Source organism: Myotis myotis, unplaced genomic scaffold (genome assembly GCF_014108235.1).
Source record: "Myotis myotis isolate mMyoMyo1 unplaced genomic scaffold, mMyoMyo1.p scaffold_m19_p_5, whole genome shotgun sequence".
Taxonomy (NCBI): domain Eukaryota; kingdom Metazoa; phylum Chordata; class Mammalia; order Chiroptera; family Vespertilionidae; genus Myotis; species Myotis myotis.
In genome coordinates, this window is record NW_023416357.1 from 25,041,754 (window position 1) to 25,064,387 (window position 22,634).

A 22,634-nucleotide genomic window follows, 5' to 3' on the forward strand; every position below is an offset into this window, starting at 1 on the left:
GTGATCACGTTCAGACCCCTGGATGGCAGAGGAAGACTTGGACTGGCCTCTGGTTGCTGGGCTGGGTTTGGGGACCGGGCACTAATCCTCCCGTCGGTTCTTTCTCTGCCCACCATTAAACCACCGTTTACCTAGCGGGGACTTGGCTTTTTTCCTTCCCCTCATTTGTTAAACTGGCCAATGGGAAACTGTAAAGAAAAGAACTTGCCTGTTTTTGTTGTCCTTTTCCCTAAGGATGTGGTGTTGGGAGGTAAGGGTGACTAGAATCCACTTGGAGCCTGTGTGGAAATATATATCATGTTTTTTTAAATGTATGAAAAATTAAAAAACAAATTTGAAGACTGAAGAACTTCCCGTAGTGATTGGGACCAGCTTATGACAGTATGGGGAACATAAGGAGGAAACCCATATGTGATGAGACTCTAAAGAAATGAATAGATTAGAAAAGACAAAGATTAATCCTAAAACCTAACAGTCCTCCTCGGTTTTGGGGAGCATGGCCTTAGACCGACGGCTCCTCTTTTGTTCCTGGTGATTGTAGCTGCTCGGGGACATAATGACAATATGTTTTTCTCATTTAAATAGTTTCTGTAAATTTTCACATCTACCATGAAGGCCTTGGAGTTTGGGAGACTGTCTCTGGTTGATGGATCATGAAAGACCCCTTTGGCTCCAGCTGCAAAATAAGATGAGTTTTACACATAGTGGAAGTCACGATGTATGTGTGTGTTGGTTTGGAGAAGGCTATTTTTAAAAATTCTGTTTCCTGACAAAATCGTAGAGAGTAAAAATCAAATTATCTTTTTGTTCTCAAGGGCTGACTGGTCTTCTGTGTTTGCTAGTAGTGGTCTGGGGTGCAAGATGGGAATGTGGTAGATGTGTTGGAGTCATCATGATAAGTAGCCCTTATATACCAATGAGCTTCTCTTTAAAATTATTTAAAGTCTCAATTTTGATTCCCATTTGAATGCAATAAAAAAACGTGGCACTTTAACCCTTTGTGGTCCAATGTTATTTTTGGAATTCAAACAGTCTGGTCCAAATTAATTGACAGGATTGAATGTTGAACTTTTTAATGTTCTTATTGCTCGACGTTGGACCTGCTCCTAGTGCCTGGTCTGTCGAGTCAGCCTCGAGGTTGGACTGAAAAGGGTTAATAAGTGCAAAATATTTCATTCATTGTGAAGTGTTAGGTCTCAGGGTAGAAAGTTTCTTGGCCTGTCATACTGGCTTCACTTTTTTTTTTTAACTTATCTTCAGTGTTGAGAGTATTACAGATCTCCCCTCTCCCCCACCCTCCCGCCATTGACCCCCTTCCCCGCCTGCTCCCATCCCCTCCCCAGGCCTTCCCTGCACTGGCTTCACATTTTTTATGTATGTGAATTGCACATTTTGTTATATTTTTGTTTTCTTGTGCCTGAAGTCTTCAGTCCACCTCAGAGGGTGTAGGGTTGTCTGTATAATGAAACTACTGTGATTCCATCACCAAGGTGTGCGTGCTGTGCTGATGGAAGAGGTGATCTGCCGATGCCTGTAGGAGGAAGCCCCCGATGACTTCTGCCAGGATCTGAATGCCCCCCTGGCCCCATACTCCCAGAAAATTAAAGTCGTCTTTAGCAGCATGGATTCAGTCCGCTCGCAGGGCAAGGGTTGGCTCAGTCTCTTACAAACACAGTCTAGCTGGATGTACTCATAAATGAAAAATGATCTGAGTGCTGTGGGTGGGGCCCTCGAGCTCAGGAGGTGAAGCCGGGAGGAGGGGACAGAGAATCGGCTCCTGAGTTAAGAAGCATGGGAGGCCGGCGGGTGTCGGAGCGCACACTGGCATGGCTTGCATTGCTGTTGATAGTTAATAACCCAGGACGTTAAAGAACTGAACGGAGAAGGGAAATGAACCGCAACAAACTTTGGAGTCTGTCCTAGGAAGAGGCTGTGAAGCACAGAGGAGAACACGCATCTGACCCGCTCGTGAAGCAGGTAGGAGGGAAGAAGACCTGAGAGGCGAAGAGAATCATCTCTCTGAACACCACTTGTCTTCCAAGAGGTGTGTGAGAAACGAGTAGATGATATTGACATAGGAAACACACTTAGCCTGAATTGTGCTATTGGTCCAAGCAGGAGTTTCTCTGTTACTAGTTTGGCTAAATGACAGTTACATTCTAGGGGTTGCTTTTTTAAAAAAGAAAAAAATCACCCCAAATCATGTCATGTTTAAATTGAAACTGACTTTAAATTTGGGGGTGATAAAGGAACTGCCGACATTGTTTTAGAGCAAATACTTTGAAGGTAGTCAGCCAGAAACTGATTTGAGGCTTGACCGTTGCTATATTTTCCTATTCAGAGCCAACACAGTGCTTTGCTCATTTCTGCTACTTTTTGTAAGTAGATGTATAGCAGCTGTAAAATGTCCAGAACTGACGGGTCCAAGGTGAAGCCTGAATGACTAATGTTTTCTCCATTAAGGCAGGGAATTGCCAAGGAAAGTGTGGGTCCTGAATATTTGTTATGGGGAGTGGGGAGGGAAAGAGGGGCAAAGAGTCAGAAATGGTCACAGTGACACGTCATACTCAGCAGTAGAAAATAAACGAGGAGGGCCATGGATTGCAGCCACACGCGAGAATAATTCAGGCTGGTCTGTGGTTCCTGTGGTTCCTGTGGTTGTAGCTGAGTCTCAGAGCATCCTTGCCATGGTGGGGGCTCAGGATAAGAGAAGCAGAGCAGAATGAAGACCATCTCAAGCCTGGGTTTCTGAGCCATTTCCAGGCCTGGCTTCTGATCGGCGCCTGAATAATTTTGCATGGGTTTCCCCCTAATGAAGTGGTCAGAGTGTTGTTGAATGGAGCTAACATGGGTTAGGTCAGAAATGGCATGTGTGACAGGAACATCAGAATTAGGTAGAGAACTTGATTTCAGTTAAATAGACCAGCCTGAATACTGGCGCTCTTGGATTTGAGCTTTTGAGAATGCCTGTTTGCCACAGGGGTGTGCCTGAGAAGGCAGAGGTGAGAGCTGCTTGCTTGGCGCTCATTGGGTGGCTGTTGTCCTCATGCTATGGTGGCCAAATCTCGTGGCTTTGTCTTTTAGGCCTGGAGGGCTGGGAGATGCCTGTGCTTAGTCAAGGCAGGCCTGTGTACTTGATTGCTAATCTCTCTCCTGTGTGTGTGTGTGCGCGGGGGGGAGGGGAGGGGGGGTACAACAGCACCTCCTGTGGTCTTTAAAAAACTCTTGTTCTCACCTGCTGTCCACCTGTTGGGTAGGTTCCCTTTGTCTCCCATCCTTCACACTGTCTGTCCCAGGTGCTGTTTGCATTGGATTAAGCTGAGCTGGGGGATAGGCTCCTTTCCAGGGTCCACTCTGAAATCAGTCAGAAGTCAGAAAACTATGGCCTGTGGGCCAAGTCCAGGTTGTCTCAACCTGTTTTTGTAGATCTTGGAGCTAAAAATGCATTTTATTTTATTTTATTTTATTATTTTTAAAATATATCTTTGTTGATTTCAGAGAGGAAGGTAGAGGGAAAGAGAGAGAGAGAAACATCAATGATGAGAGAGAATCATTGATTGTCTGCCTCCTGCATGGCCCCCACTGGTAATCGAGCCCACAACCCGGGTATGTGCCCCTGACCGGAATCGAACCTGGGACCCTTCAGTCCACAGACTGACGCTCTCTATCCATTGAGCCAAACCATCTAGGGCTAAGAATGCATTTTACATTTTAAAACATTGAAGAAACAAAGAATACAGGACACAGCCAGATATGGCCTGCAAAGCCTAAAACATTTACTATCTGAGCCTTTAGAGACAATAGCTGCCAATCACTGGTTAACATCACTCATGAGCTGTGGGATCCGTGGGCTGATGCAGCTCATTGAGTCCTTCACGGTTGAATGGGCTATTATTTTGGAAAATTATTTTAGTTACTCAGTCTGTGCTAAATAGCATTATCCAGAAGGGTAGATTTAGGGGCAGGGAAGTTGAAGATTTTCTGCAAGGTCTGAACAATGGACATGAACTCTGGGTCTATGGTTAGATCTTCACCACGCCCCACCCCACCCCCACACCCCCTCATTGGTGCAGCTGCTCATGAAGATACCTATGAGACACACCCAGTTGACCATGTTCCCTGCTGAGAGAACCTGATGGGGACCAACACTCTGCTAACTCACACAAAAGTGATTTACTTCCTTCTTTCTCTTAAGAACTGTCTCTGGCTAGACTTCTACAATTTACGTGGTTTGGTGTTGCCACTTTGAAAAGAAATAAGAGAGAGAGAGTGTTAAGTGGATATCATGTTTTCTCATATTTAGAACAGTTTCTTTATTGCTGTCTAAGAAAGCTTACTGTAGACCCGCCAGCCTTCCCCCAGAACATGTCATTCTCTGCGAGCCAGCACAGTATGCTGGCCTGGACATGGAGCTGGCTTCTGTAAGAAGCTATAGTCTGTTGCGGAAATACAGGAAAGTTTTCACAAAAACATTACAGTTTAAGAAGAAAAATAAAATAGCTGGCATAGTTTTTCCCCCACAGGACAGTTCCGTCATCTATCCTCCTGTATTTGCAAATTAGATGCTTTCAGTGGAGAAGAATGGGGGTGGGGCCTAGTTTGACGGATGGAAACAAGTGAGGAGGGGTGAAGCTATGTTCAGCGTGGTGCCCATGGGAGCTGGCGCCTGGAAACAAGATGGCAGCAACGCACTTGACCTGTCGATGTCAGCTGTAAGGGCGGGTCCTTTCAGCCACCTCCTGAGCCAGGCAGCACCTTTGTCTGTATTTGGAAAGGGGATTGGCTCTGAGTTTAGAGATTAGCAACCTGCTATTCCTGTATGCACTGGAATTTCAGACACCCTCAGAAACCTGATTTGCGTAACTGCTGGAACCCAACTGGAAACCAAGCCAATGGAGGCCTGGACTCGGCAAGTGATGGGCAGTTAGAAATCTCAACATGTGAGGGGAAGTGTCAAGATTGCCCAAGAGGGTGTGGTGCTGCTGTGTGGCCCAGCTCAATGGGCAGGCTCTGGGGTGAAGAGTCATGTTGGGTTCCCAGAAGGCCATGACCAGAGGATGAGTAAGTGCTTTCTCTGCATGCACTTACTCTCAAACTACCTGGTATTTCAAGGTAGCAAGAGGGACCTGTTCACTTCTGAAGCATGCGACCAAGCTGGCTCATGAAAAGACAGAGCAGTCAGGCAGGCAAAGTCTTATCATGAGCTAAAGTGGAGGACAAGCTGTAAACTTAGCCCTTACTAGCCCACGTATTTATAGAATGTTGGGAAGGCAGAGTGTTCTCAGAGTTGGAGCACCTGCCCCTGCCCTTTGGCTATCTGAATAGGGCTGGACTTTGACCTCTTGTATCAGCTTTGTCCTGATGGTGAATGGGATAGAAGATTGAGCTAGATGTGTTCATATGTGTGTAAACCTAGAGAAGAGGAACAGCTGAGCACAAAGAAGTTACGATTCTGAGTTACAAAGAGAAAACTTGAGACCTTTTCCATAAAAGTGGGTCAATAACTTCTGCCCCTCTTAAGAACTTCTGTAGGCAACGCACCCTCTCACTTCCAGACCCAGTTTCTATACATTTCCTGCAGTGGGATCAGAGGCTTTTGCACAAAATCCCTCTCACACTGGAGGTCCCTGTTGGAGCTCTGTCTCTTCCTTAGAAAAGATGAGAGCATTCCTCCTCCATTGACATGCACCTGTTCGGCTTACCAGGAGAAGCTGATTGGGCTCCACTAGTAGACGTTTCCATGGCTTTGCTGTCTCTGTGGGCACATCGGCCCCATGTGGCCTTGGTTTGTGAAATCCAGGTGTGCATTGTGTGCAGCCACACTATGACTCCACAGGGCACGATGTGAGTGTATGGTCTTGGCTTAGATATAAGGTCCCTCTACAGTGAGTCAGACCAGAACAGCAATTGACCTGGGACTCTGGGTCTGCCTCCCTTTTTATCATCCGTTCCTGAAGAAGCGCCCAACTATGTTTCGCATGCACCAGAGGGAATCCACACTCTGAGGGACCAAAAGTGACTCCTTTGGTCAAAGACAAGGCTCACCCCACAGTTGTATTGTTTGTAATTTTGAGGTTTGGAGGCTATCAGGTTGGCTTAGAGCAAGACACACTTGGACCATCGTTTTTTGCGTTTCTCATTTCCACACTATTTTTCTCCCTACATTAGAAGATGGAAACCAAGTTGGAAGTTGGCAGTGAAGGGCAAGTCTGAGAAAGGGCCACCGGGGCCCTTGAGAATCAGTTCCGTTAAAAGGCCTCTATTTCAGTGAGACTCCTCAGACTTCGGTGCAAAACAACAGTTACAGATTGCTTCCTTACTTATATTTTTATGAGCTCTCCTCCCTACCCCTCCAAAAAAAGTGGTCCTGCAGTGAACAATTTAGAATTCCCACCGAAATCAGAACATAAATGGAAGTGCCCTGAGTGGGGAGGTGGGGGTCAGGGGAACTCAAATGCACCATCCCTGCCCTTCATTTGAAAGGCATGAGTCTCGGGCCTCATCATGGTGCTCTCCATGGGACAAAACCCTTTAATTTGCCTTTGCTGCTGTTTCCGCCCCGTTGGCAAAGTGTTTTTCTTTTCTCCTACTGGCTGGCTCTACCAGCGAGAGGGTCTGTCTTCCAAGGAGCCCCTGTCAACTTCACCTTGTAGCGCTTTGACTTAAACTCCCAAACGGCTGCCTGTGGGGTAGAGGGTTGCCTGTTGGCAGTAAGCTGCTGGCTTTGGAAAACATCACAGGTATTTTATTATAACAGATGCAAGACAGTGTTGGCAGGAGAGCAATCCAGTCCTGGAAGGGAAACAGAAAATCACCTCTGAGCACTGCAGGGAAGAAAGTGGCAGAAATGAAGGCTGCAGTTGGGGTTTGCAAAGCTGAGTCCGTTGCACAACTCTTTTTACAGGCTAGAACTTGCTTGACTTCAGTTTCTCCCTCAAGTGAGTCAAGGAATGTGAAAGAGAATGGAGCGCCAGCGCTGAGCCGAGCGGTATACCTGGAGACATCCTGGTGTGTGAAGGTTTTATTGGGTTCCCAGTGGCCAGCCAAACTTTGTGTGGTGGACAGCGTGTTGGTTTCCTGATGCCGAGGCATCAGACATTCTTATGTCTATAACTAATTACACATTCTTTTTTTTTTTTTAATATATTTTATTGATTTTTTACAGAGAGGAAGGGAGAGAGATAGAGAGTTAGAAACATCGATCAGCTGCCTCCTGCACATCTCCTACTGGGGATATGCTCGCAACCCAGGTACATGCCCTTGACCAGAATCGAACCTGGGACCCTTCAGTCCGCAGGCCGACGCTCTATCCACTGAGCCAAACCGGTTTCGGCATAATTACACATTCTTAACAAGTTTCTTACCGTAACAAAAATTGAACACCTCACCTTAACAGTGAGTGGAGTTAGTTATTTCCAGTCTCACTAGAAGGAACGTTAGTCGTCCCTATGGTGTTCTGAAGACTTAATGATATTGTTCCCATTAGGATTTCAGAATAGGGAGAGGCGACGATATCTGTTTTAGTGTTTTTATTTGTTTGTTTGTTACTGTGGGTTCTTCATCTTCAGCAGCAACTGGCGTCTAAAACCTACACAGTCTTGAAGCAGAGCTATCAAACATTACATATAGTCAGCCCCCTTTTAGGGCCAGTGATAGTGAATAACACTGTGCTGGTTTTTAAAATAAATTTTACTCTGATAGGATTTGCTGTGATAGACTCTTGCTATCCACAGATTGACCCTTGAATCGATGAGGTTTCCTGGGCTTCCAGCCTATTTTCTTTCTTGCGATCGTGGCTTAGATTACCAGGCCCTGAACCGGGATAGGTGGAGAACCAGATACAGATAATGCAACTAACTCATCACAGGCTGTTCAGACTGCAGGGTTCGGACATCCTTTCCCGATGCGCACACCTGGGTAAGGAAACGCTAAGCATGAGCGATGCGTGTGTTAGTGAGGGAGGAGGGTTGCGAGCTGAAATTAATGCGCGGTGCTCGCAGGGGCCTGGAGACGTGGCTGTTTTTGAGCAAAACTCTCTCTGTAACACTGTGTCTCACATATGTAGGTCTTTCTTCTCTTTGGTAAATGCGTGGCCCAAACGTGCTCCCTTGATCTGTTTTCGTTAGAGGAGTGCCTCGCTGTGTAGTAGCCCCTTTGCAGCCAGAGTTCAAACCAAGTGCCAGGTGAGCTCCCGAGGCTGGTGTGCTCGATTCCATTGTGCCTTCAGGGCCCTTGGGTTGAGTGTGAGGAGAAAACAGCCCGCAGAGCAGCGTGGGGGCCTTGGATCTACAGTTTTGAAATTCAGGGACAAATCGATTTTGGCTTTTTTCTGAAAATGGATCTTATTTTGAGAACCACAGTTGACATGGCTGTGGGAACTGTTGCTTATTCTTGGCAAGAAAACTACCTCGAAAAGGTGCTTATGATCCAAGAGGCAGGGAGCCTGCCCCAGGCTCTGGCAGGGCAGAGGGAGCCTTTCAGAACACAGTCAGTGATTTATATTAAACCCACACTCATCTGGAAGTGCCTGTGCACACAGAGCAGTCAGCTTCCTGCGAAATGGGATTGTTTTCGTTACTCTTGGTGATGGGATTCAGAATGTAGCCTGGCGTGTCTGTTTCCAAAACACTTAGACCCCAGCCTTCGGGATTCGATCAGAAGTACTTATTAAACATCTAAGTGCTTAGCTCTGTGGTAGGAACTTGTGTGGAAGCCAGCTGACATAAGCCGAAAAGGCAAATGCGGTAGCTCTTGGACAAGGAAATGATTCGACCTAACAAGGAACAGAGAAAACCTGTCTTCAAGGCTACCCGTTTGACATTTATTTACATCTTTATTTACCAAGAGAAAAATATTTATCCAGGACAGTGGCGTTTAGTCTAACCTGTTCATCACCTGGGGATCTTGATAAAATGCAGATTCCTACGCAGTGGGTCTGGGTTGGGGCCTGAGGTTTCTGTGTCTCTAACAGATTCACAGTGGCCACGCTGTAGTCCCACCGCAAACCAAGTAAATGCCTGTTTTCCAAACTCGCTTCCAGTCATTGTAATCCATCTTAGTTGTAGGAAATGGCTTAACTATGGTAACGCTTGGTAGTGGCAAGAGATGTCCCAGGAGAGGGAAAGGGGGAGAATCTCAAAAGACAAGCAAACCTCACCTGCTTCAGTGTCCTGTGCTGCAGAGCCCGGAGTAACTGCCAGGCCTGGGAGAGGCTGCCAGGGGGAAGGGCACGGTAACAGCCTCTGGGGTGGCTCTGTCATGGGAATGCCTTGCCAGGAAGCAGTTGCAGCTGCAGCCCTGGTTGGGGCCAGGTGCACTGGGAGCCGCGGCACAGCTGCCCGCCTGCCGCCGCCTGGGTTCACCATCTGATCCCTGCACACACCTCGTGACCATATGCTCTGCTCCGAGGAGCTCAGCGTGTGGCGCCCTCCTTCCCCCAGGGGTGATTTATTAAGTGTGTCTTTAGATGATGCTAGTTGTGTATCACTGTAAGACTTCCATGCACATTTGCAAATTAGAGGAAGGGCCCTTGGCAGAGAGTCTGAGAGGAAAACGTCACTGCACCGCCGAGGCCCAAGCAGCTGTCTTCAGTGACCACAGCGCCCCCAGTTCTCACCTGCTGTCTCCGCAGGGTGTGCTGCGGGCCTTGGTCAGCCTCCTCTGCCGCACAGGTAGCTGGTGGCTTCCTAGGGTCGCCACAGAGGTCCGGAAATCCAATTCTGTATAAGTACCAGAGGGGACTGATGTGCTGCTCCCGGGAGACTGACATCCAAAAGCCATTTACTGCCTGACCTGCATAGCTCAGTGGTTGAGCATCGACCTATAACCAGGAGGTCATGGTTTGATTCCTGGTCCGGGCACATGCCTGGGTTGCGCGTTCGATCCCCAGTGGGGGATGTGCAGGAGACAGTCAATCAATAATTACCCTGCATCGTTGATGTTTCTATGTCTCTCTCTCTCTCTCTCTCTCTCTCTCTCTCTCTCTCTCTCTCTCTCTCTCTCTCTGAAATCAATAAAAAAAAATTTTTTTAAAGCCAGTTTACTAATTCCTAGTGAAGGAAGGACCCTTCCAGTGATTAAATATGTGACTGCCATCTTTGTTTGTTGTTTGTTTTTGCCATCTTAGCCTGAGCTTCTCAGGAGAGAGGTAGTTGAGTATGAGGACTCAATATGGAACAAGTCGCAGGAATGTTCCAGACACCCAGACTCGGGGATTTCCTTCATGCCATTCCCTCATGCTCTGGGCTTGGCCTTAACTAGAGCCCCCCAAGACCATTCCTGCCCTCATCCCGATTTCTTTTCCCTGATCCCTTCCTCCACCGAAGTGACCCACCAGATGTTCAGTTTTAGCTTCCATATTTCCAGGCCCTTCCAGCCTGAAACCTCACCTGTCCTGGACTGGATCCAGGTGATTCCTGGGTCTCCTTGCCCACCTGCCCATTCATGCATTGTCTCTGGGGGAACTGTATGTGTGTGTGGGGGCGGGGGGGGGGGGGCGGGTTGTGGGGGGGTAGCAGGTGAGGCTTCTGTAGGAGAAAAGTCATTACAGGGTGACTCTCTTACTATTTCTAACTCTCTTTATTATTTTTTTTCTTCTTTTAACTCTTTCTTACTATTTCTACTTTCTGGGCCAATTCCCCGTAACCCCAGCCGTGGTGATCCCAGCTTTGAAAAAACATAGGTGACACCTTGGGACTGGAAGAGTTCTTCCTGAAAAACATGCTGTTTCATACCAGTCTCCCCTAGAAGACTCCCTACGGATCACTGACGCCCCTGGTTTCTAAGAGGCATTTCATAAAGTGCAGAGTGCAGGGCCCCCAGCCCCAGTTCCGGGAGAGGGCCTAGCATTGTACGTGTACAGCATTCCACAGGAGTTGAGGGATCCCTCTGATGGGCGCCACCTGCTGCAGAATGCTTTTGTGTCACTGCTGTACTGTCCCCAGTGGGCAGAGGTGATTGGGGACCTGTTTTAGTTGTTATTTATACTTTCCTTTTGTTGCTTAAATTATGTATGTAATAATGGTGTGTCACCTTGCAAAGTAGTCTCTCTCTTCTTCCTTTTCAAATAAAAGGCTCCCAAATTATCCTTATATTCAGCCAAGTCTGACCCCCCCCCCCCCCCCCCCCCCCCCCGCCTTATAGACCTGTTATCTCAGACCCAGAGCCTCATTTTATGGAAACAGGTTTCATGGCTGAACTGACACCAGGGGATGCCATCTGGGTTCCTGTATGGAGGCCACACCCAATACAGACCCGCTGCTGCTCAGGGGCCTTGTTTCTGGGGTGTCACATTAGAGGAACAGTAATAAAATGCCCAGATATGTGGGATGTGGACCAAATTTAACCCAAACATTGTCCCCAGTTCTAGCACTAAAAATGTCATCCTGTGGAAGCCATCCTGATGCTTCCACAGTGGACAGTTGAGGCCCCTGGAATGCACAGGGGTCCCCCCACCTCTTCATTAGACCTCTTCATCCTTCAGTACCTCATCTTCCCCATCTGGGAAATGAGGATAATTCTGCCTGTGCTACCTCCCTTACAAAATTGTTGTGAAAATCAAAACAACATATGTGGACGGCTTTGGGGGGTGGGGGGAATGCAAAGAATTATATGATCTTAAGGTGGTCTCCTCATCACCAGTATTTTTCTGTTGCCCCCAAAGACTTTACATTTCTGCTGAGTGGTGCCAAATAGATAGAAGAAATGCTATTTTCTGTTGTAACCCAATCAAAGGCTTGCTTTGGAGAGGAGGGGAGGAAGAATGAGGATTCCCATAGAAATATATCACTTCTGAATTTCCTGATTAAAGTAGCTCTAATGTCCCATTAGTGAATCATTTCACACCCCATGCCCTTTTTCATGGCCACTTTCCAGCTGTGCTCCAGAGCCAGGAATCTTTTGTGTGAGCGCGTTGGTACATGTAAGTCGCAGGATGTTTTTCCGTCTGCTCGAAGGCAAGGACTGTCTTTCCTGCTGCTCCAAGGAGTGAAAGTGCTTCAAGATTTGTCATTTTGAGGATGAGTTCCAACCTTGTGTTCCAGACTAGATTAACACAGACAGATTTTAATATTCGTAAAAAGTCCCTGCAGCTGTTCCAAAAGAGAGCTATCCCTAGAATGGACGGAGCTTCACTTTTCTCCCCAAGAAATGGCACTGCTTAAGAATGAGAGAACTTGGTCCATGGTAATTAACCTAATGATATTAAACACCACATATGTCTCTCTAGAGTTGCTTGAAGAAAACGTATGGACTTGGAGAGACAGGGTGTAAATACAATGAAATTTGAAAGAAAATATACGAACTTAATTCTAATGAAAGAAATATGTAATTTAATGACATGACATAGATGGCTTGTGTTTACTAGAGAACTCTGAGATCAGACAATTCTATGAAAATCCTAGGCTGGAATGGATGGGAAAGAGTTCATGAGAGAGGCCATTCCTAAATTGGACCTTGATGCATAAGTCGGATCTGTGTAGGCAGAGAGAATGGGAAGAGCATTCCCAGAGGGTGAAAGTACACAGTAGAAGTATGGGGGTGTGACAGGGCTGTGTGGGTTTTGTAGGAGGAGCCATGTGCCAACAAAGAGAAGAGCAAGAGGTGAGATTTACCCTGTAGATACTTGTGCGTTGGTCATATTTGGTCTGAAACAGAGGAAATTGAAAAGACTTTAGTAATATAGACAAATTGTGCTAAGTGGTTCAAGTCATTTTAATTTGCTTAGAAGCCCAAATGTCAGACTAAGAGTCTGCATTAGAGTTACCTAGAAAACTTTAGGGCTAAAAAAAAAAAAAAAAAAAAAAAATGTCAGCTTCTATCACCACCACCATCAACCCTGACTTAGTTTTTCACAGTCTTGGAAGCACTTAGGGTAGGGGTAAAAGTAGAGTAGAGAACCTAATTTATTTATTTATTTTATAAACACACACAGTTTTCCATATACAATATTAGGGACTGTGTAATTTTTAGAGTTTCATCCTCATGTTTGACATGAAGATAATGCAAAGTAGCTCTTAAAACCTCCATTTCCCAATATGTGTGATCCTAACAGTTAGGATTTTGAAGTGGCAAAGACCAGAATTCTGGCACATTTAGGAAGAAAAGAAATTTAGTGACATAATATTGGGTGGCTCACCGGAGCCAATGGAAGTGAGATCTGAGCTTGAGAGAATGGGCAAGAACCAAGAACACATACAAGACCATGGCACAGAGTCTCCTTAGCATACTACCACCATTACTAGACTCCTGGGATGAGCCTCTGTCTGCCCCTGAGTCTTCACATCACTTCTTCATGATCCAGAGAACCAGGCAAGAGCCTTCGGTGGGCCAGGTCTAAGGCACGTGCCAGTGGACTGGTACCTGGGAGTGGGGGCAGAGAATAAATGTCCCTTCTTCACCACCTCGCATAGAATGGGAGCATCTCCCAAATCCAAAAGATGATCAGTTGCTGGATAGCCACACAGACGTTCATCTCCCCTTCTACGCAGGCAAAGGAAGTGGAGTTGGTCCCCTCTTTCTCCACCATCTTTCCGTATGGCCACATCTTTCTTGTTCCCTATTGATGGATGGAGGATGATATGCTAAGACAGGATGAGGGTTTGGTTTGCAAGAGTATTTTATCATTAAATGATGATGATAAGTTTATTGAGGTATAATTTGCTTACACTCTTTAACATAATAAATTTCCCGCAATTTCAGAAGAAAAGATTAAAGGGAGTATATTTGTAAGTACAAAATTGAAACATTATGCTAACATAAGAAACCAAAGAAAGACCTTTCTAGCTGTATCAGTCTATAAATTCTGACAAACACAAGTCATGTGAGTTACCACCATACTCAAGATGAAGAACCATTCCATCCCCCTTAAAAGTGCTCTTTTGTAGTCAAACCCCCTCCTCACCTCCAGCTTCTGGCAATCACTGATATGTTCTATTGCTTTGCCTTTTCCAGATGGCATATAAATAGAATCACATTGTGTGTAGCCATTTTAATCTAACGTCTTTCACTTAGCATACTGCATTTGAAAGCCTATGTTATTACATGTATCAATAGTCCATTCTTTTTAAAACAATATTTTTATTGATTTCAGATACGAATGGAGAGGGAGAGAGAGATAGAAACATCTTTTTAAAAAAATACTTTTATTGATTTAAGAGAGGAAGGGAGAGGGAGAGAGAGATAGAAACATCAATGAGAGAGAATCATTGATCACCTGCCTCCTGCACACCCCACAGTGGGGATCAAGCGTGCAAACTGGACATATGCCCTGACCTGGAATTGAACCGTGACCTCCTGGCTCATAGGTCGATGTTCAACCACTGAGCTACGCCAGCTGGGCCATTCCTTTCCATTGCTGAGTAGTATTCCATTGTATGAATGTGGCACAGTTGTTTTTCCATTCACTCCTTGAATGTGCTGTTACATCTGATGTTACAGGTCTGTGTATCATCTCTTGAAAGAGGCTTTAGTCTGTTGGACAGAGAAATTGGTGCTCTTGTGTATGATCGCTACCATTTAGTCATGCTCTGTTGCTATCTTTATATCTCATGAAGTCTGGAAAAAATATGCAAAGTAGAGTATTTGCACAGAAAATGTGTATTTTCTTTTTTTCTTTTTTTTTTTTTTTTTTGCCCACAAGCATCAGCACTAGATTTTTGTCTGTTTTGAATACAGGTCTTGTTTCTGTCTCTTATTGCACTTTGAAACAAGTTTAAACATTTCTTGTTTTTTGTTTGTTGTTGTTTTTTTTTCTTTAAAGAAAAGTCTGGTCAAGCATCTCTAAAGGAACTTTGTTACTGTCCTAATATTATGACTTCTCTAGTGAATTGTAATTATTACATAAACTAAGATGCCAGGGTTTTAAAATCTCTTTTAAAGTACTGTTTTCAGTTTAAAATTGGATTTGTTCCACTAAATGTCTACGGTAATAATTTTGTGATAGCTATGCCAAGAGATCTATAGTTATTTCATAAACACTGCACTCTGAAATTCAGGTTGGAATGGAGGAGAGGGTGATTTGAAATAATTACGTGATAGGAATGTCTGAATTTGTAACCTCTGTACACCTTTGATTTATGATTTGGTAAGACATAACTTTCAAATAAAACCTTCTTGAATTTCATAACCTCAGTTGAAACTGTGGGGTACTGATTACAATGTTGAGATTTTTCTCTCAAATTTCAAAGCTGACCACTAGGGCTGGCTAGGTGAATTAGTTGTTTGCTTTTTAATGGGGGCGATCTTAACTTATATCACAACCACAGTTCTTGAACTTAGCAAATGGCCTCTGCAGACAGTCCTTAAAGATAATAGATTCTGGTATCTCCCTGCTTTATTTATAAATAAATGCAGTTTCCATAAAAATCTGAAAAAAATGTATTTTGGAACCTTCATCAGATGAACTAAAGTTCGTATGAAAGTGAGTAAATATAGCTAAGAGGTTTTTGGAAAAAATAGAGCAATGAGGAGCATTGTTTACCACCTAGCAAACTGTGCTTTAAAGCTATAGTAATTCAACCAGTATGGCACAGGAATTGACAAGTAGACCAGTGGAACAGAGTAGGGAATCCCAAATAGGTCCATACGTGTCCGGAAATTGGGTGTATGAAAAGGAGACATTACAAAACTGGAGGATAAATGACAGTCTGTTTAGTGAATTTTATCAAAATAGCTAAAACTTTTTAGAGAAGAATATAAAGTTAGGTCCTGCCCTTAAATACATAAATATATTTCCGGTGGGATAAAGAGCTAAACATAAAACTGAAATCTGTGAATGTATTCAAAGAAAACAGACTATTATCTAGGGTGGGGAAGCTCCAACACTGTAAATTCAGGAAGTCAGGAGAAAAAGAGACGGTAAACTTACAGAAGACAATACACAGGTAAAAGTTGAAAGTGTATGAAGAAGTGATTTTCACGGTTTACTCAGTAGACTTCACCGTACGAGCTTTCTGTAAGAATGTAGTCACGAATTGCATAGTTTTCTCTATGTGGTTAACATAGCATGTGGGCCATGACAGACACACATATAAATTATAGTAGCTATTATTGCTTTTAAACCCTTTCCTCACAGTGATTCACATTGTGGCGTCATGTGTAAATGTGTGTTGTTTTTTTAAATTCTCTTATGTTTTGAAAATCAGGATTCCATTCTGTTGTTAAATGCATAGTGACTGTTGGCTAGAAACACGCTACACTCTGGGGTAGAACATGGGGGAGGCAGGGACAAGGGGTTGCAGAAGGACTGTGAACCCGCTTGAAGGTACACACGGTCTTGTTGATTGGCATGGCATACACATGAAAACCACTAGTGGCTAATCCAGTGGTTCTCAACCTGTGGGTCGCTACCCCTTTGGTGGTCGAACGACCCTTCCTCAGGGGTCGCCTAAGACCATCCTGCATATCACATATTTACATTACGATTCGTAATAGTAGCAACATTACAGTTATGAAGTAGCAACGAAAATAATTTTATGGTAGGGTCACAACATGAGGAACTGTATTTAAAGGGCCAGAAGGTTGAGAACCACTGAGCTAATCTAATCACCAAGTGCCAAGTAGGTGTGATCAGTCTGTGGCCAGGTTCTGGAGGATGCCCAAGACCTGTATCCCGTGGAACTTCCAGAGAGGACCTGCCTCTCCGATGGTTTGGGGCGGGGAAGGGGTGGAAGGAGTCCAGGTGGGTCCTGAAGCTTCTTCATCTCCATTCCTAAATGTTATCCCTTGTACACTGGAGCCAGTCACATCTTCCTTCCCCACCTCTCAAGTTTGCAGTGGTCATATAGTGGTCATACTTCTACTAATAGTGACTCTCATGAGATGTAAAGACATATACCAAAGTGAGGTAGTGTTAATAATAGTAACAGGGCACTAAACTGTCCTGTCTAATGTTAACCCCGCAGTCCTGAGGGCCTTTATCCCTCCACAGATTCACTTTCCCAAGCACTGCTCTCTTGACCTCTCCCTTCCATACGAGGCGGTGAATGCTTACACAATGATGTTCGAAGTAGCAAATAGGGAAAATAGCCCTATGAGATGAAGGCACCCATTAGAAACGTGGGCATTTCTTAGGGAAGGTATGAATGGGGGCTCCTCCCTTCACAGGAATTTTTAGGTGGGGTCTGAGCAATGCAAATGACTTGTCTTTTTTTTTTAATCTACTTATTTGTAATTATAATTCACATACAGTGCTATATTAGTTTTAGGTGTACAACACAGTGATTCAATATTTGTATACCTGAGGCATACAATAAATCTAGTAACCATCTGTCACCATACATAGTTATTACCATGTTATTAACTCTATTCCCTAAGCTTCCCCGTGACTTGTTTTATAACTGGAAGTTTGTACTCTTAATCCCCTTCCCCTTTTCCACCCCTTCCTCCACCCTCTTTCCCTCCTGCAACCATCAATTTGTTCTCTGTATCTATGAGTTTCTGTTTCATTTTGTTTGTCCACCTGTCTAGAAGTCTTTTATCCTATTGTGTGACACGTCTGTCCGTATGGGCTGACAGGAGGGCTGTCCATCTCCAGTGCTGTGGGAAGAGGAAGGAACTATCGCCAAGTTAGAACGTGAGCCCTGATAAACTGTCAGATGATAGGAGCAAGTACTAAGAGGAAAACTAAGTTTGTTCCAAACTTTAGGGTCCTTTAGAAACCTGTGTGAAACATGGATAACATACGTTGACAACTTTATTGTTTGCTTTTTAAAAAATCCTCTGAAGTGTGTTCAGTGAGGAGAGAGGCTGACATGGCTGTTGGCTCTGACCCAGGGGAAAATAACCAACCAGTGGTTCCAGCTCTGTGAAGCTCCCCATACCACCAGATCCCACCTGCAGGCAGGAGGTCGATCATCACAGGCCTGTAGTTTCCAACTGCTGGCAAAGGTGTTCCTGGTTCATGGAACTCCTTTGCTGTTGTCAAAGATGGTCATGGAGTCAACTTCAAATGTGTGGCTGAAAATCAGAAAATAAAATAATTGCTAAGCATTTTCCCTCCAAAATGGTTTAAGAATCTCAAGCGGGTCTGAACAATAGGAAAACACTTGGTGTTCTCATGACTCCGTGAGCAGTGGTTCTGCCCTGAAATCACCTTCCCTGCCTGGGGATATCTTTGTTTGCTGCGCCTTTAATGAGTCATGGAAGACGAGAAGTATGGGACACTCGTGACTCACATTAATGAGGAACGTGACGGGGTGGTTCTTCTCAAGATGGTCTTCACCAGATCTCAGCCCACTCATCTAATCAAGAGCCGTAAATAGCAGCTGGGTCTTGTTCTAGCCAGTGTAGCTGCTATTTATTGGAGCAAAGACTACGTAGTCACCCCTGCAATGTATTGTTTGAGAAGTTATTAAAAGTTGCAGCTACAAATCTCTCATCTTGTCATCCAGATTCCTAACATCATACTTTTAAAACACAAGACGACAATTTATATGCTTCAAATGCAAAAATTCTTAACATCCAGAAATTAAGATGGCAGGGTTTTGTTTGTTTTTTTCTATTAACTCCAAAGGTATCACAAGGTAATTTTTCTCTGTATTTTAAAATACATATTTTAAATATTTTTGGATGTTGTATTAGTCGGTACGTCATCTTTGTTCTAATGGATTAATCTGAAGTAAATGGAACTGTGTGCAACACTTGTGAGGTTCAGAAATTCGTCTTGATAGTGTTAAAGTACTTTGATAGCATATCAACATAATATATTTATTTAAAATCACTTGCCTATGTAATCATGCAAAATATCATTAAATTATTTTAAGCAGATCTTGCCGAAACCGGTTTGGCTCAGTGGATAGAGCGTCGGCCTGCGGACTGGAAGGTCCCAGGTTCGATTCCGGTCAAGGGCATGTACCTGGGTTGCGGGCACATCCCGAGTGGGGAGTGTGCAGGAGGCAGCTGGTCGATGTTTCTCTCTCATCGATGTTTCTAACTCTCTATCTCTCTCCTTTCCTCTCTGTAAAAACTCAATAAAATATATTTAAAAAAAAAAAAATTATTTTAAGCAGATCTTGGAGATTTTGCAAGATTGCATCTTATTGTGAAAGAGTCAAAAAGTCTTGGAAGAGCTCAGGGGAGGGAAGGTGGCTGTATTCATTTCCTAGGGCTGCCATAACACAGCACCACAAATTCAATGGCTTAAAAAGGGATGGCAAACTTTTTTTCTGCCAAGGGCCATTTGGATATTTATAACATCATTTACAGGCCATACAAAATTATCAACTTAAAAATCAGCCTGCTATATTTGGTTAAACATTTAATTAACTCACCCCTAATGTCTTGGCAGGGCCAGACAAATGATTTCATAGGCGTTATATCACCTATGACCTATACGTTCCCCACTCCTGGCTTAAAACAACAGAAATGTGTTTTCTCATGTTTCTGAAGGCTGGTAGTCCAAAATCAAGTTGCAGGCAGAGTTGGTTCCTTCTGAGGGAGAAGGTGTCCCGTGCCTCTCTCAGCTTGTTGTGGGTGATCCCCAGCATTTCTTGTCTTGTAGATGCATCACTCCTGTCTCTACCTTCATCTACACATCACCTTCTCCTCTGGGCCTCTGTCTGTTTTTTTCTGTCTCTTATAAGGACACTTTCATTGGATTTAGGACTTACCCTAATCCAGTTGATCTCATCTTAATCCTTAACCTATTACATCTGCAAAGACCCTATTTCCAAATAAGGTAGCATTCCGAGGTTCTAGGTAGACATCAATTTTAGGGGGATACTCACTGTTAAGCCCAGAGACTTTCCATGTCAAATTCCTGGCCTTTTTTTATCCACTCATCTATTGATGGGCACTTGGGTTGTTTCCATAGATTGGCTACTGTAAATAATGCAGCATTGAACACGGGTGCATATATTCTTTCAAATTATTGTTTTGGGTTTCTTCGGATATATACCCAGAAGTGGAATGGCTGGGTCATAAAGCAGTTCCATTTTTAATTTTTTGAGGATCTCCCATAATGCTTTCCACAGTGGCAACACCAACAGTGCATGAGGGTTAGGCCAGTTCCACTTTTAGAAGCTTCTGAAGTAACATATGCTTCTGTTGGAACATTTTTTATATAATTTAGTATCATTTTTAAAAATTTATATTACATATTTTCATTTTTATGTATTAGTATATTGATTATTTTATTAAATATTTACCCAATCCCTAGTAAATTTTAATATCATTTTATGTATTACTATTTTTTATTATATAAAATTTTATTTCAATAATATTATTTATATAATTAATTATGTAATTGACATTGATTTTTAAAATTAATTTCAGATTGACTGTGAAACCCATGAGTGCAGGGACCCACTGCCTTCTTTACCACTTTGTCGGCGCCGAGCCCAATGCCTACACTCTATTTTTTTAAAATATATATATTTATTGATTTCAGAGAGGAAGGGAGAGGGAGAGAGAGATAGAAACATCAATGATGAGAGCGACTCATTGATTGGCTGCCTCCTGCATGCCCCCTACTGGGGATCGAGCCTGCAACCTGGACATGTGCCCTTGGCGGGAATCAAACCTGGGACCCTTCAGTCCGCAGGCCAACTCTCTGTCCACTGAGCCAAACCAGCTAGGGCATGCACTTTATTTTTGAGCCTATTTCTTTATATTATCTCCTTAATTTTCAGAAAAAAAAATATTCTTTGGCACAAGACTGACTGACTGCCTTCTTGATCTGCTATTGAATGTCTCCCCGGGACCTCCCCTTTCGGGTTGAGGGTGCTGGGGCTGTTGAGTGCTGTCTCTCTTCAGCCCCCACATCTGTCTGTGGAAGCTGCCGAGAGGTCTGTGGCTGGGCTCATTGGTCTCTGAGAGACATCTATGTATTGTCTGAAATCCAAGGTAGGACATTAAAATGCAGCTTCAATTAGATCCTGTTGGGATTTAAGAAAAGAATGAAATCTGACAATTCACTTTTCTTATTTATTCTTCCTCCCAGTTACTTTCTACCCTTCTGTCCTTCACCTCTGCCCATGGGGGTTATTTAAACTTTGAAAAACAACGTTTTCTTTAGACGAGATCTGTAGACTCTTTGAGCTGCAACTTGTCAGCCATTTGAAACGGTCCAAGTGAGAGGCGACTTTGGACTTAGTCACATATTTATTTATATATTTTTAGGATGTTTTGAATGAAACTGGACCTGATATGCTTTGTGCCTGGTCATTTAAATCCGGCTCTTTAAGAAACAGTCGTATTGAAACAGATCTGCTTCCTCACACTTAACTTTTTCTCCTCACCTCCTATCTGGGATCCTCTCCTTTTGCTCAAAGTACTGGGAGGAGGCCCTTTTGAGAGCAGGTGGTGGCAATAATACATAAATCCTTTGAGGAAGTTAGACCAGGAAGGTAATAAATAAATTTCACCTTGATGCTCTCAGCAGGCCATAAGGAGCTCCTTTTAAAAGACTGCAATATGTCTCCTTAGGAGGAAGTCACTGAAGAGAACTCAGGATGCAAAGTGTTCGTTAAGAGCAACAAAAATCCCTAGTAATAGGGTGTTGCTCTGTTCTTGACAACACATGTTCTGAGTCTTTCCTGCAGCCCGTATGCAGCCCTTCAGTATCTGGAGAATTCGATGCCCAACCCCTGACCCAGGACTGCTGCTGTCCCCATAGAGCAATGGCTGGGGTGAAACGGGTGCAGTTTGCAACCCACCTCGGGGAGCTCAGATGTCCCTGTATCTGTGAGAAATATTTGAGTTTAAATGGAGCAGTGCCACCGTGGAAAACGCATGTGCTCTCCCCTCAGAGGTTTGAGGAGGTTTGAGGAGGTTTGAGGAGGTCCTCGGGTCCGTGCTCTTGTTTCTCCCCGTTTGCAGATCCTTCCAGATCACACTCTTCCTGGTGTGCAGTTCAAGAAAGACCTTTTGGGGTGTTTGTTTTTCCAGGCAGCTCATGGCTCTGGTTTTGTTTTTGGATGTTTTCCGTTTGCTCTGAGTAGGAGAGTTCCAAGTCTAGTGTGTGCTGTCTGCCAGCTATTTCCTGTTGAGAACTCCTGAAAGGAAGTGAGTTCCTAATATTCTAAAACATGCTTGCGACCCCAGTGCCCACACCTGCTGGCAAAAGCAGAGGAGCCGACTACTCATGCCAGCAGGGTTTTCCTCTGGAGTTGAAATTGTGTGTCTGCAGAGACCCTCTCTAGACATTTAAAAAACATCATCATGTTGACCACCTCATGGCACTATAATATGCTGGAACATTTACTGTTAAAACAGCCAGGCTTTGGAAACCCCTGCCTCAGAAAAGTGGAAGACGCCCTTGTCAAGGAAATAGCTGAGCCAAAAGGGAGGGTTGTCATCCAGATATTTGGATAAATGCAGGAAAGGTGGGTCAGGGAGAAGTGGATGCTGGCAGAGGCAGGCTCTCTCCTCGCACACACGTGCATCTGATTTATTCATGGCAGTTGCTTATATCAGTGTGAGCAGTGCACATATTTTACAAAATATTCAGGGGTCAGCCCGTGTCACAGCTTGGTGGGATGGGCAGCCTCCCAGACTCCACCCTGAGTTCTGGGGCCATTCCAGGACCGCTGGGACCATCCGGAGTTCAGGGCAGGCCTGAAAGCTTGTAATTGCTCTGGGAGCTGGGAGTCCGACCCTGGCCAGATGGACATGGAGGTGAAACAGGAGGCCATTGC

General features: G+C 44.3%; 1 protein-coding gene across 11 annotated transcripts in view; it reads left to right on the plus strand.

The window, feature by feature from the left end:
* PDZD2 (PDZ domain containing 2) overlaps positions 1-22,634 on the plus strand; it is a 319,250-nt gene that overhangs the window by 204,593 nt on the left and 92,023 nt on the right. The window contains exon 1 of one of the 11 annotated variants that reach the window (XM_036309064.1): positions 1,383-2,044. The exons of 9 other annotated variants lie outside the window; for them this stretch is intronic. The gene's annotated coding sequence lies outside the window, so the exon portion shown is untranslated. Of the gene's footprint in view, positions 1-1,382; positions 2,045-22,634 lie in introns of those variants that run through there. One more of the 11 variants, XM_036309061.1, reaches the window with a different exon arrangement.